The 12,951-nt window shown below is 39.6% G+C and overlaps 1 protein-coding gene across 9 annotated transcripts in view; it reads left to right on the forward strand.

Annotated features, from left to right (window-relative positions):
• The window catches only part of stk32c (serine/threonine kinase 32C), a 250,272-nt gene that overhangs the window by 37,818 nt on the left and 199,503 nt on the right, over positions 1–12,951 (forward strand). For 7 of the 9 annotated variants that reach the window (XR_003675562.1, XR_003675560.1, XR_003675561.1 and 4 more), the window contains exons 2-4: positions 9,563–9,683; positions 9,874–9,984; positions 10,379–10,440. The exons of the other annotated variants lie outside the window; for them this stretch is intronic. The gene's annotated coding sequence lies outside the window, so the exon portion shown is untranslated. The remainder of the gene's footprint in view (positions 1–9,562; positions 9,684–9,873; positions 9,985–10,378; positions 10,441–12,951) is intronic. 9 annotated transcript variants of the gene reach the window in all.

Here is a 12,951-nt window from a genome sequence, read left to right on the forward strand (position 1 = left end):
CCTTTGCTCAGCGCAGACAGAGACATCACACATATTGACAAATCAAATCCGGCATGTTATACACGGCGCGTGAGAGCTTTGCACAGTAATACATAGTGTTGTAGTAGTCGACACCGGCCTTGGTCTCGAGACCAAATATTCAAGGTCTCATCTCGCTCTCTGAAGCTTTTTGACTTGGTCTTGTCTCGGACTCGGGCTGCCCGGACTCGGGATTTTCCCTCAAGACCGTTAGAGACCAGCACTAATTCCTGCTATTTTTAAACTCTTTTATAATGTGATAATAACAAGGAGAAGAACGGGATAAAACAATCCTTTATTCATTCTTTAATCCACCCTGTATAATGACTGCAACCTTCCTTAATGTGACTGAGTGACACGTGTGTGTGCGTGTGTGCGTGTGTGTGTGTGTGTGTGTGTGTGTGTGCGTGTGTGTGTGTGTGCGTGCGTGCGTGCGTGTGTGTGTGTTTGGAAAACAATAACCAGTAATAAATATGATCTCCCTGGTATAGACAGTAGCTCTAACAACTGGTAAAATGATAAACTGGTGATATTACAGCCTGTACATGCAGTACCGAGACGCACTTACTCCGTCTCTGGGTCCTAGTGCCTGGTTTCCGGCAAAGCCTGTTCCGTTTACCGAGATCTGTGTGTGTTTAATAAGTCCGTGTGTTTCCGTGTGAAAGTCTGCATGTTTATGCCTCTGTCCATCCACTCTTTTCATTATCTCCATGTCTTTAAAGGCTTTTATTACATAGTGTCAGCTGTAGTCCGGGCTGCCTCTATCTTGGATTATGTCGTCACCAGCGCGTCATCGCCGCAAGTCACGCAAGCGCAGAATAACTCAAATAACTGTAAAGAGGTTTTATATTAGTCTATTTTCTTTTTAAAGTGATGTTTTTTTGTGGCTTTAGACTCCAATTACATTTATGTATATAATATGTTCCCCACAATATGAATAGGTTCACAATATAACTATTTTTTATAGTTTCTGTTTCCACTGTATCCAGAATAATAATAATTTTTCTCAACAAGAACTATTGATTGATTTGTTACATGACTGTTCCAGGGTTTGAGTTTGTTTTATTTAGTTTCACCATGTTATTTCTTGGCAGAAATACTTTTAAACACTTGCTGTACATTCAGCTGACATAAAAATCTTGTTTTCAAATATGTAGAATAATTGTGAATTTATCAGTAGCAGTTTTAATATTTTAGTTAATTTTTTGCAGGCACCTTTTTTCTCCGTCAAATGTATTTAAAAGAAACTAAAACTAAAGTGAGAATGTTATATAACTGTTGAATTTTGTCATGATTTTATTTATTTATACATTTTTTAAATGAAAAAAAAAATGTTTATGGTCTTGGTGTTGGTCTCGGTCTCGGCTTGTCTCGGTCTTGACTCGGTCTTGGCTCCTGGAAATCTTGGTCTTGTCTTGGTCTCGGGCCAGTCTTGGTCTCGAATAATGTGGTCTTGAACACAACACTAGTAATACAGCGTATAAAAATGAGGCTAAGCAAACAAAATACAATTAGAACAGGGTGAAGCCGCCGTGCGGCGATTCAAAGCAAGGCAAAGCAGCAGTGGTTCTTATGGCGTTAAACGGCCTCGTCAGTCTCTGCCATGAAGATATAAAATGAATATTTTAATTTAACATTATTTTTCTTCTTTAAAATAAAAGTAAAATGCAATCAGGATTGTGTGCGCTGTACATACTGAACCGTTGTATAGGATCACGCTCCCTGCTCACCTGTGAGCTCACTGCTAACCCTGCTGTGTTTGGTGATGGCCAGCAAAACAGACTGCGGTCAAGCTCATTGTGATTACCGTAATTGTTTTTTTTTTTTTTTCTTTTTTTTTTACTTGTCTGCACATGCTGTCAAAGGTCAACACCACAGGAAGTGCAATCATTCTGAGACAGCAATGCATATTTTGTTATTGCAATAAAATACATTGATTTATTTTATTGCTTAATTGTGACCATCACCAGCCCTCCCTAAGGAAGGGTAAGAAATCTTTTATTATAGGGAGGATATAAAAAGGGAGAGCAGTGTTACACCTAAGTGGAGAGGGAGGGGGAGGGGAAAGGGAGCAGGGAGGAGAGACTCAAGGTAGGAAATAGAAAAGGTGGGGAAGAATAGATTGTTTTGCAGTGAGGGTGAGATGTGAGGTTGTAGAATATATTGTGCTTATTATGTTGTGTAATCCAACCAGTATGGTGACAAGTGTGAAGCTTAGCTATAATGGTGGTGGCTGTGAACAGGGGGAATGAGTGGTAGTACCTAAAGCAGGTATTTGGGATTAACGTGTCTAAGGTTAAGCCCAGTATGAGTTTTATCCCACATCCCAAGGCGTGCCAGTGCATCGTATACCAGTAGATGCAGCCAGGCCAGCAGAAAGAGCGGGGGCCAGGGAGCCACAGCAACCCCGGTGCAGACGCCGGCACCCACCCAGCGCGCCCACACCGGCGCGGCAAGCCGCCCCGGACCCACACGCCGCGAGGCGCGCTCCCAAGGCAACCAGGAGACGAGACAAGCGCCAAGCCCCACCCACAGGGAAGGGTCACCCCCACGCCCCACCAGGCCGGCACCGCCCGGAGAGACCCCGCAAAGGGAGCCCCCCAAGGGTTGGGTATGTGAGTGTGGTGCAACAAGTGGGTGAGCCAGACCAGCTGGGAGTGAGTGATGTGAAGTGGCCATGTAGGAGGCCTGTCTGGTAGCACCCCGGGCCAACAGGAGCCCCCCACGCCAAACCCAATGGGAGAGCAGGCGCCGAGCGAAGGCGGAGGAGGGGGGGAGGACGAGACAGGGGGACAGAGAGCAAGAGGAAAGAGTGGCAGAGAGACACGCAGGCCCCCGGCACCAAGGGCCACCCAGACGTGCACGAAGGGGGCAGGAGAGCAACACCAAACCGCCCAGAGACCACCCGAAAGGGACGCACGCCCCCACAGAGGCACCCAAAACACCCCAGCAAACCACTCAAGCCACCCAGGTCAAGGCCATCCCACAAGCCCATGGAGGTCCAGGACTACAGTTAGATCAGTGTGTTATTAAAGAGTGGTGCTGGCAGTTGCTTATAGGCTAGATCATCAGGCTAAAAATGAAAAATCAAGATTCAATGCAATTAGAAAAGGAGTCCAACGCTCCTTCAAAGCAGGTTATTTTATTTTTTCTGAGAGCAGACATCTTTTCCATGGAAATAAATTCTATGAGGAGATTTCGCCATTGGTTTATGTTTAAGGATTTTTTATTTTTCCAATTCACTAATATTGTTTTTTTTGCTATGGCAAGTGCCGCAAGAATGGATTGTGATTGGTTTGCTGGAATATCAAGCATATTCAGGTCTCCTAACAGACATAGATTTGGAGACAGAGGAATCCTGTAGTCCAAAATGGACAGTTTTTCAGTAATTAGAAACCAAAACTGTTGAACTGGCATGTAAATATGAATCAGCTGTTCCCTGGGTGCACTGAGAGCAGATGTCTTTTGGGGAGAAGCCCATTTTATACATTTTCTGTTGGGTAATGTGGGATCTGTGGAGTACCTTGTATTGAATTAGCTGAAGATTTGTGTTTTTAGTCATCTTAAAGGTATTGCAACAAATTTCTGTCCAGAAATCGGTGTTCATGGTGATTGAGAGTTCAGCTTCCCATTTAGCGATTGGTAAGTGATTAGAGTTAGTGTTCAAGAGTGCTCTGTATATTTTTGAGAGTTTTTTTGTTTTTGTTCAGATTTTTTTCATATATATGGCCAGTTCTGGAGGTTGCAAGGTGATTAAATCTATTGCTGTATTTTTCTTAATTGTCTCTGTTACTTGTAGGTATTGAAGAAAATTACTTTTATTTATATTAAATGTTTGGGTTAGATTGTTATATGTCCTGAGTTTATCATTTTCGAAGAGGTCTTGGAGATGAATAATTCCGCTATCTTCCCATGTTTTTAGATAGAGCGGTGTTTTTCTGTTTCTAAAGTCAGGGTTGTGCCAGATTGGAGACAGCATGCGTGTTTTTAATTGAACATTTGTAATGTCCAGGGCTTTCCACCACGCAGTCAGGGTGGAGGCAATCAGTGGATTTTTAAAGCAGTTATGACGTTTGAGGGTCGCAGTGATAAAAGGGAGATCAGAGAGTTTAATATGTTTGCAGTCTAGCTGTTCTATTTCTAGCCAGGTGTTGTGGTATTGATTTGGTTTTAGCCATTCTGTTAAATATAGAATTTGGTTTGCTAGGTAATAATGCGTGAAATTAGGGGCTTCCAACCCTCCCTCACTTCTATTTTTTTGAAGAGTTGAAAGGCTTATTTTGGATTTTTTATTCCTAGCATAGAATTTTGTAATTGCAGAATCTAATCTTTTGAACCATTGTGTTGGTGGTTTCAGTGGGATCATAGAGAACAGATAGTTTATTTTAGGTAAGATTTTCATTTTAACTGAGGCTTTTCTGCCAAGGAGTGAGATGGGGAGATTGTTCCATCTCCGCAGGTTTTCTGTGACTTTATCCAACAGAGGGTCTAGGTTCAGTTTAATTAATTCATTTAGGTTTGGTGATATATTTAAGCCTAGATATTTAATTATATTTGTGGGGGAGGGGTATTGTGGGTTTTGGGTTGCTGGGTTCCATGAATTTTTCGTTAAAGGAAGGATTGATGATTTTGACCAGTTAATGGAATAGTCTGATAGTTTAGAGAAGCTGTTTATTAGTTTAAATAATTCTTCTAATGAGGATTGGGGTTCTTCCAAATAGAGTAAAATATCATCCGCATAAAGATTACCGTAATTGTTAGCATATTCGCGCACAAGAAAACAACGTGCGGCTGATTTGTCCAGGCAAACACGAACCACGGCTGGCAAAAAAGCTGTCAAAACAGCCAGCGAGCACCAAGCCTCAGAGCATTGTTTAGCTTGCTGTGCTGTAAATACACCGAGCAATCGACAAAAGAAATCAATGAATTGGTGCAGTGACTGAAGCAGACATTACCTGTGTGGAAATGGAGCATGGATGTCTAGCAGAAGGCAGCCAGTTAGCAGATCGTCAGCACAGCACCACTTGAGTGGGCTGCGGTGTTTGAACGTGTCATGCTGAAAGCAAACCGATCGATAAACCTAAGAAAACACCATGAAGTAGTCCACACAGCAGCAGCCGCTGCTACATTACCTGTGCCGGTAGAGAAACAGAATACGGAGATCCGGTGAGAGACCACCAGGAAGCGAACGGAGCGCCAGAGCCAAAGAGTCAACGTGCAGCAAGATGATGTCTACACAACTATATAGGGCAACTTCCTGCTTTGATTGGTTTACTAGGCACACGTGCGATGCACATCATTTTGCTACACTAAGTAGCTTAGCAAAGGCTAACACTAACACGGTCTTTGTTAAGAAATAAAACGTTTTTGATACTTACCTGTGTTCTTAAACGTTGTTGCATATTCCTGTGACTCCATTGAAGATGGGTAGAGATTTTCGGCTGAATATTTACAGAGGATAGGATAACATACAATGTCAACAAAGACGTCAAAGCATGGGCTTTGTTATGGCTCATGGGTAAACTCCTACGTAATCAGTGATGTACTGACATTTTAAGGTGACGCAAGGACATGGTTCCAACTTGCGGCTTTTGCGGTGGAAAACCAAACCTTCTTCAGCTAAACAAGAGTAGCTCTAACTCAGCTCCAGCTCCAACAAAAGCTCCAAAATTAAATTCCGTTTTCTTGGTGGAAAAAGGGTACCAGAGCGTTATGGGCTTGGCCCCTGAGTGGCGTAATCTGTCAGCCGCGGGACTCTCACAGCGTGAGATTACCACCATAGAGCGCGTTCGCGTTTCCTCCACTAGGTCTTTGTACGACTGTAAGTGGAGGGTGTTTGAGGACTGGTGTCACCGTACTGGACACTTCCCGTTTCAGTGTTCTGTGGGAGTGATTTTGTCATTCCTGCACACTGCATGAAAAGTGGGATTTCCGGCAGTTTTCGTCACTGTAAATTGCTGTTAACTCTGAGTCAACTGGAAGTTCCAGTCAGCTCCAGATAACTGCCAGGAATTGCCATAAACTCACAGCACAAAGTAAGAAAGTCACCCCCCCAGCTTCTAGGACTGGGTAAGGTTTTTGCATGTAAATGACCATACCGTGATCTCTACAAATGCTAATCAGGACTGTCTCCACCGAAAAGACACACTAGACAAACACTCTGGGAGCCAACATGTTTGTATTGGAGCTTTAATTCCTCTTTAAAGCAGAATAAAAGGTAATTACTCTTTAAACTGACCTTGTAAACACTTAATTCCTAATGTACTTTTTATTCTGAATTAAACTTAAATCTGAATTAGGTAGCTGGTTTATTCCAATTAAAAATGTGGCTTCCTGTCTAAATTTAGAATAATGACAAATCTGAGAGTTAACACAAGAAAGAACAAAGACAAAGAAAGAACGAAGAAAGAACAAAGACTTTTTATAGTAATTTTGTGTGTTTTTCTGTCATTTGTGGTTGCCCTGCTCCTTGTGTGATTTTCCTGTAAAATTTATGTTTTTTTGGAGTCATAATATGTACTTGTGTTGTCATTTTGCGTTTTTTGAAGTCACTTTTGTGTATTTCTGTTATGATTTTCCTTGTTTGTTAGTACTATGGGTTTGCGGTCATTTTTTGAGTTTTCTTGTCTTTTTTGTTGTCATTTTTTAATGTGTTATTTTGTTCATTACTGTTGTCGTTTTGTTCATTTTTGTCATAGTTTTGTGTGTTTTTCTGTCATTCTGTGTATAGTATATATATATATATATAAATATATATATATATATATATTTCCTGTAAAATGTGTGTTTTTTGGAGTCTTATTGCGCATTTGTGTTGTAATTTTTAGTTTGTTAGTACTGTGTGTTTGCAGAGTCATTTTTTGTGTTTTTCTTGTCTTCTTGTGTCTTTTTGTTGTCATTTTCTATTGTGAGCCATTTTGTGCATTACTGTTGTCATTTGGTTAATATTTGCAAGGCAAGGCAAGGCAAATTTATTTGTATATCGCATTTCATACACGGTAACTCAATGTGTACAGCTTTTGGAGTATTTTCTGTGTTTTTCTTGTCTTTACAGTATTTTCCTGCAATGTTGTAACTCTTTATATATATTTTTTTACTGTATTCTTGCTTTGTTTTCTGTGTTTTTCTGCCATTTTGTACATTTACTTTGGAAAATTATACGAAGGGCTGCATGTGGAAGGAACAAAGAGTTTTTGTAGTACATTTGCATGTTTTTGTAATTCTGTGTATGTTTGTTGTTGTCATGTTATGAGACATTTTGTGCATTTTTTTTGTCCTTTTGTGTACAGTATTTTTCCTATAAAATGTATGATTTCTGGAGTTATTGTGTATTTGTGTTGTTTTCTTTGGTGATTTTTTCTTTTTTTTTGTAATTTTTGTGTATTTATTTTGTTGGGGATGTAATGTATTGTAAATTGCACAACTTATATGTGACAAGTTAAAAAGCAATGCACTAATAGTTTAGATTAAAACACTGAGTTCATGAGTTTAAATACTTAAATAACAGTTAAATGTTAAAAGTGTTTAAAGACTATTAAATAGACATGATTTACTTGACTCTTTATTGTTAAAATTGAGATTGAGTGATGTTTATCTGTGATCCACTGAGTGTTCTGAGTTAGAATATCTGGGATCGATTGGTTTTGTCTTCACCCCCACACGTGCAGTTTTCCTCATTCTGCTAACGCTCCTGTTGGATGAAGCAGACCTGAATCACATTTGTGATAATTTCTCCTCTTTTCAGGTATGTTTATATTCAGAAACACAGCTTTTATGTCAGAAATAAGTTACGAACAAGTAAAGAGTTTTGTGACGTTGTAGTTTTGATATTTGAGTTTGATAAGAGTTAAAGGGGACATATCATGCTAAATCTACTTTTTTAGCCCTTAAATGCATTTTGTTGTATATTTAGAGTGTTTAGAAGTACAGAAAAAATCAAATGAGTCTCTTTAGGTGCTCCATTGATATCTTTATATTCTGTTTTGCTCATATTTTTCAATCTGTTTCGATTTTTCTATTCTCTATTACGTTTTTTTAACTATTACGTCACAGTATTTGCAGTGCAACTGCCAAATTAAGACATCGATTCCAGGCCCAACACTTTGAGCAATCCGCCATTTTTATTTCTCGCTGTGATTTTGTAGTCCAAGCTCAAGGATGCCGAAGTTACGAGAGGATAAGTCAAAATGTTCAGTTGGTGGATGTAGTAACCCACACGCTTCATTACACCGTCTCCCAGCATCAGAACCTTTTTCGAAGTGCCTGGTTGAGTTTTATTTTTCACGGAAATGTACCCACATCTGTGGGTAAGGTCATTTTTGTGTGTGTGAAGCACTTCAAGGATGACTGCTTCGCCAGTATAAAGAAGGATTTGCCGAAAGACTTTGTCTGATTGAGGGGTCAATTCCTTCTATCTTTGGAGACGACGAACAGAGCACTTCGGTAAGCTGTAAATAACGCTAAAAAGTGTGATGATAAGACGTCCCTGTCATTGTTTTGTTAGCATTTGCCGTTGCTTAGCAGTTGCACCGTCTTCAGACTTCATGTGTTAGCGCTGTGTGCTCGTTTTAGATCCTTGATGATATGGCCTACGTGATTTAATTTAAGTCTGAAGTTTTCATTAGTCATTTCATTTTGCCGTTTTTGTCTCCGAAAAGACTGTATTAAAATGCATTTTGTGACGTTAGCTTGGCGCTAGCGTTAGCAAGTGTTAGCTCACTTGTTAGGGTTCTGCAGGTTCATCATCTTCATTTTCATCTCGCTCCACCGGGTCCGACTCTGGCTCGAACATGTAAGGCTGGATGGACAAGTCTTCTGTTGTTGACATTTTGTAAATAAACTCTGAATAAAAAGTTTATGTGCCACTACATAACCGTATCTCTTCTATCAAACTACAAAAATGGCCGAGCAGGGTGGAGTTGAACCGAGAGGGGGCGGGGTATGAAGTGTCTCATTTGCATTAAAAGAGACCGCTCCAAAATGAGCTGCTCTCAGAAGCACATCAGAAAAGGGGCCTGTGGAGCTATAATAATGAGGAATTCAGACCCAAGCATTGCAGTTCCGCTTTATATAGACCACAACTGTATGATTTATATCTAAAAAGGAAGGATTTAAAACCATGATATGTCCCCTTTAAGTTTTATGAACAGTAGTAAGTTCGCACACAAGCCCGTGCCATGTGTAGCGTGTTCTGTTGTTAGCTTGTTTCATATGAGCAAAGATGAGTTTAAAATATGTTTTACTGTTCTATGTAGTTTGATTTATGCATTTTGATTAGCTCAATACAAGTTTAAGACTTACATATTTGATGCTTGAAAGAAAAGAGTGAGAAAATGATTTATTGCAGTTAAATACTATTTTTAATTTGTTTAAAGGAAATGTGTGTATCTTACCTCCACCACTATTCGTTTTAATGTAAGAAAGTGCTGTAAATGTGTACTTTTGTATATTGTTATAGTTTTGTAAACATGTATTTGATTCTACTAAACACTCGGTGAAGAAACCGACCTGAATCATTTTTGTGATTATTTCTCCTTTTTTTCAGGGGTGTAACATTTACAAGATATAAGTAGAATTTAGACGGGGTCCTCGGTGGACGGTCGTTGTCTAATGCCGATTACAATGGCATTGAGGTATGATTTGAGGAGCTCCGCACAACGTAGCAGGTAAGCTAACCTCTGTTTTTGTTCAAACTGGACTTAACGTTACGTTCTGTGCACCCACCCACCCAGGGCTACGTCCATCCCTATCACTGGCCAGATTGGTGGTGATGGACCTGTTTTAGGATCAAATCTTTTATTTATGCATACTTGTTCTTCATGAGACCCCTGACAGACTTGTTTGTTCCCTGACCAGTGTATTGGCGACAGATCTGATCTTATTGATGACAGACCTGGTCCATCCCTGGCAGGTGATCCTGTTATTGATCTATGGATGCTGCAGGGGTTTAGCCCAGGGGAACAAAAAGTAAGTGTTACACTCATTACACATATTTCTGTGTCACATATTTGGGATCAAATTAGGGTCATAAAGATTTTGTGTGCTCAAAAAAAAATATCTGTGTGAAAAAATAATTTGTATTTATTAAATCATTTTTTTGTCTGCAAAAAAAATCTGAGAATAAAATATTTGTATTTGTAAAACATATTCTTGTATGCAAAATAACCTCTGTGTATGTGTAAAAAATATTTACACCTGTGAAAACCATTTTGCTTTTGTGTGCATGTGAGAACTTTTCTCTTACAAGTACAGAACCAAATAGACAGATGAATTGTGACCCTGTTAAATAATAATAGATTTAAAGTGAATGTAAGTCCCTGCTGCTTCACCAAAGTGAACTTTTATTTGTTTTCTTTTATAGGTAAAGGTACGACTTTTACACAACTCGGAGGGAAACGAAAAGCATTATGACCTCATACAAGGGTAAGATTTTAAGAAAAAAGAACATATAAGTAAATGTATCTGACCTGATGCTATTTGTTATTTGTTGTGACGGACTGAGCTCGCCCCACAATTTCACTGTGACTTTGTATTTGATGTAAACTCTCATTGCAAGTCCAGACATGTGTGGAGTGGACACTGGAGTCTTTATATCTATACTGTAATTCAAGGATCTTCTATCTATACTATAATTCAAGGATGGTCTGTGTGTGGGTGTGTGTGGAACAAATATCTCCCCGATACGGTGCCTGTTCGACCTGAAACTTTGTCAACGGCTTCCAAATACCCCGAGTGTGTACATCTGTTATTTTGGAGTAATTTGGTCATTTCCAAATGTTTATTTTAATTTTATTTAACTTCTGGATGGCCCAGAAATGAAACCTATTCAGCTTTTGACCTCAGTGTGTGAGGGGGCGCAATATCTATATCTATTTCACAGCACAGCTCCTCACCCGAGCTAGAGTCACGTGTGCAGCCAGAGCCAATCGCTGCACACAGCCAAGCAGACACGGACTGCAAACACACCAGTGAGAGAGGGGAAGATATTTTAGACCGGAGAAGGGGGAGGGGCGTCTGAGCAGCCGCGCTCACACAGATATACTAGCAAAGCTCTCAAGTCTCACTGATTGGGCCAGATGTGAGTCATTCTTGTTGTCACCAAACGACACAAAAAATGCACAAAATGACAACAGAAATGCACAAAACTATATTAAAAAAGATACAAAATACATTTATCATGCGCATGTCCCATAGAATTAAACCAGGGAAATTGCATACGCTATTTTACTTTGTACCTGCAACTATACCCCTTTATAATGAGTATGTCATTATTATGCCCATAATTGACAACTCTACTTAAGCTCCCACTATATGAATACATACTTCTGACAGGCACTGTACTAGTGTAAGTAACTTTAATCTCGAAAAAAAAACTGTTTTGTTGTTTGTGTTATTTTACATATTTATGCCTGTTGCTTCTCTTTTTCCCAGTGGCATGTAAGACATACTATGAGACAGTCTGGATTAACTTCAGATTTAGTCAGCCAGACTTCTGGGCTCAAGCAGAAGCCATGAAAGGTGCTGCAGACAGAGGAGAGGGAGGGTCAGATTTTTTAGTACAACAGAACAGGCGTTGCACAGAGCATGTGCAGAGAGCAAAGTAGAGCTTAATCTATTCCTATTATTTTTGTACTTTGTGAGTGTAGGGGAAGGGGTAATTAATATTCAAAAATATTAATTTTAATATGTTCGTTGCCGGAGGTGCCATCTAGAATTGGGTTTTTAAGTGTTCTAGATCACTTTATTTTAATTAATTGCTACAGTTCCCTGTTTTTGTAGTGGGTTCTTGATGTCAGAATAGAGGTTTAATAAAAGTTTAAATGTCAATAAAAACACAGCGTTTACAGTATGTACATGTTTATTTTACAGGCTATTAATATAAGTACACGGATGATGCATTAGGCAGTTTCACAATTATTCACAGTTATTTTGACTCATTGGTATCACACAAAATGTAAATTTTAAACAAGGATGTTTGGTATATACACATTCTGAGTGTATTAGATGTTTGTGTGAATTTGGGATTTATAGGGATTTTCTAACGCTCTGAGGAGGAGGAAGAAGAAGGAAAATGGAAAGTTAAAGTAATGAAATTAATAAAACTTTACCAGAATGAAAATTATGGACTATTAATCTAGAGTTTTTGATTGAGAGAATTTGTTAAGTTATAAACCACCTTTCTGCCAGAATTGTGCTGCGTGCAGTCTTACCCTCCTTTGAATAGGCGTGATGATGACAGCTCCTTCTGCGTAACCAGCAGTGTTTGGGGAAAAAGCTTTTCCTGGCGCTTTTCCGAGGATATTTCCACTCATTCACTGTAAGGGCCCGTGGGGATACTGTCGGCCTGGATGGGTTCTGTTTCTCCATCTCACATGGCACCACTCCTCGACGTCGATAGGTAGTTTAACCAACAAGTTCTCAAATCAAAGATGCTAGAGTTCGTTTAAAGGTTACTCATGGAAAGCTATAAAAATTGACTGGCTCCAAAAATGGGAAAAAGCTGCTTGGCTAATTTAAAAAATGGAGATAAAACTTAAAGTTAGTCATTATGGAAGTGGCTTGCAGCCACTTCCTGACTGGAGAGAAGTTCAAATAATTTATCAAAATTTCTGCATAACTAAACTGAAAAACTTCTGACTGTTTAAGTCAGAGGCAAAGAGGAGGACTGAGCTGATGGCCAGAGAGCGTTGAGAGAGCGTAAGAGCAAGGGCAAGGACTTTTATAAACATGTCAGGGGGTTATCTGATTGGGTAAAACACATTTGCGGTGCAGGAGTGAGTGAGACCTGATTGGTTGGCAGAAATAAGCGAGAGTCTTAACTTTCCTGTTAAGAAGACAAGATGGTGGGGCTACTGTATCCCTCCATGTGCTTTTAAACTAAATAGGGTGTTACCACGTTAGGTCTAAAATGGAGGATGGGTGTGTGCAGATTGT

The sequence above is a fragment of the Gouania willdenowi genome, chromosome 15 (assembly GCF_900634775.1).
Source record: "Gouania willdenowi chromosome 15, fGouWil2.1, whole genome shotgun sequence".
Classification (NCBI taxonomy): Eukaryota; Metazoa; Chordata; class Actinopteri; order Blenniiformes; family Gobiesocidae; genus Gouania; species Gouania willdenowi.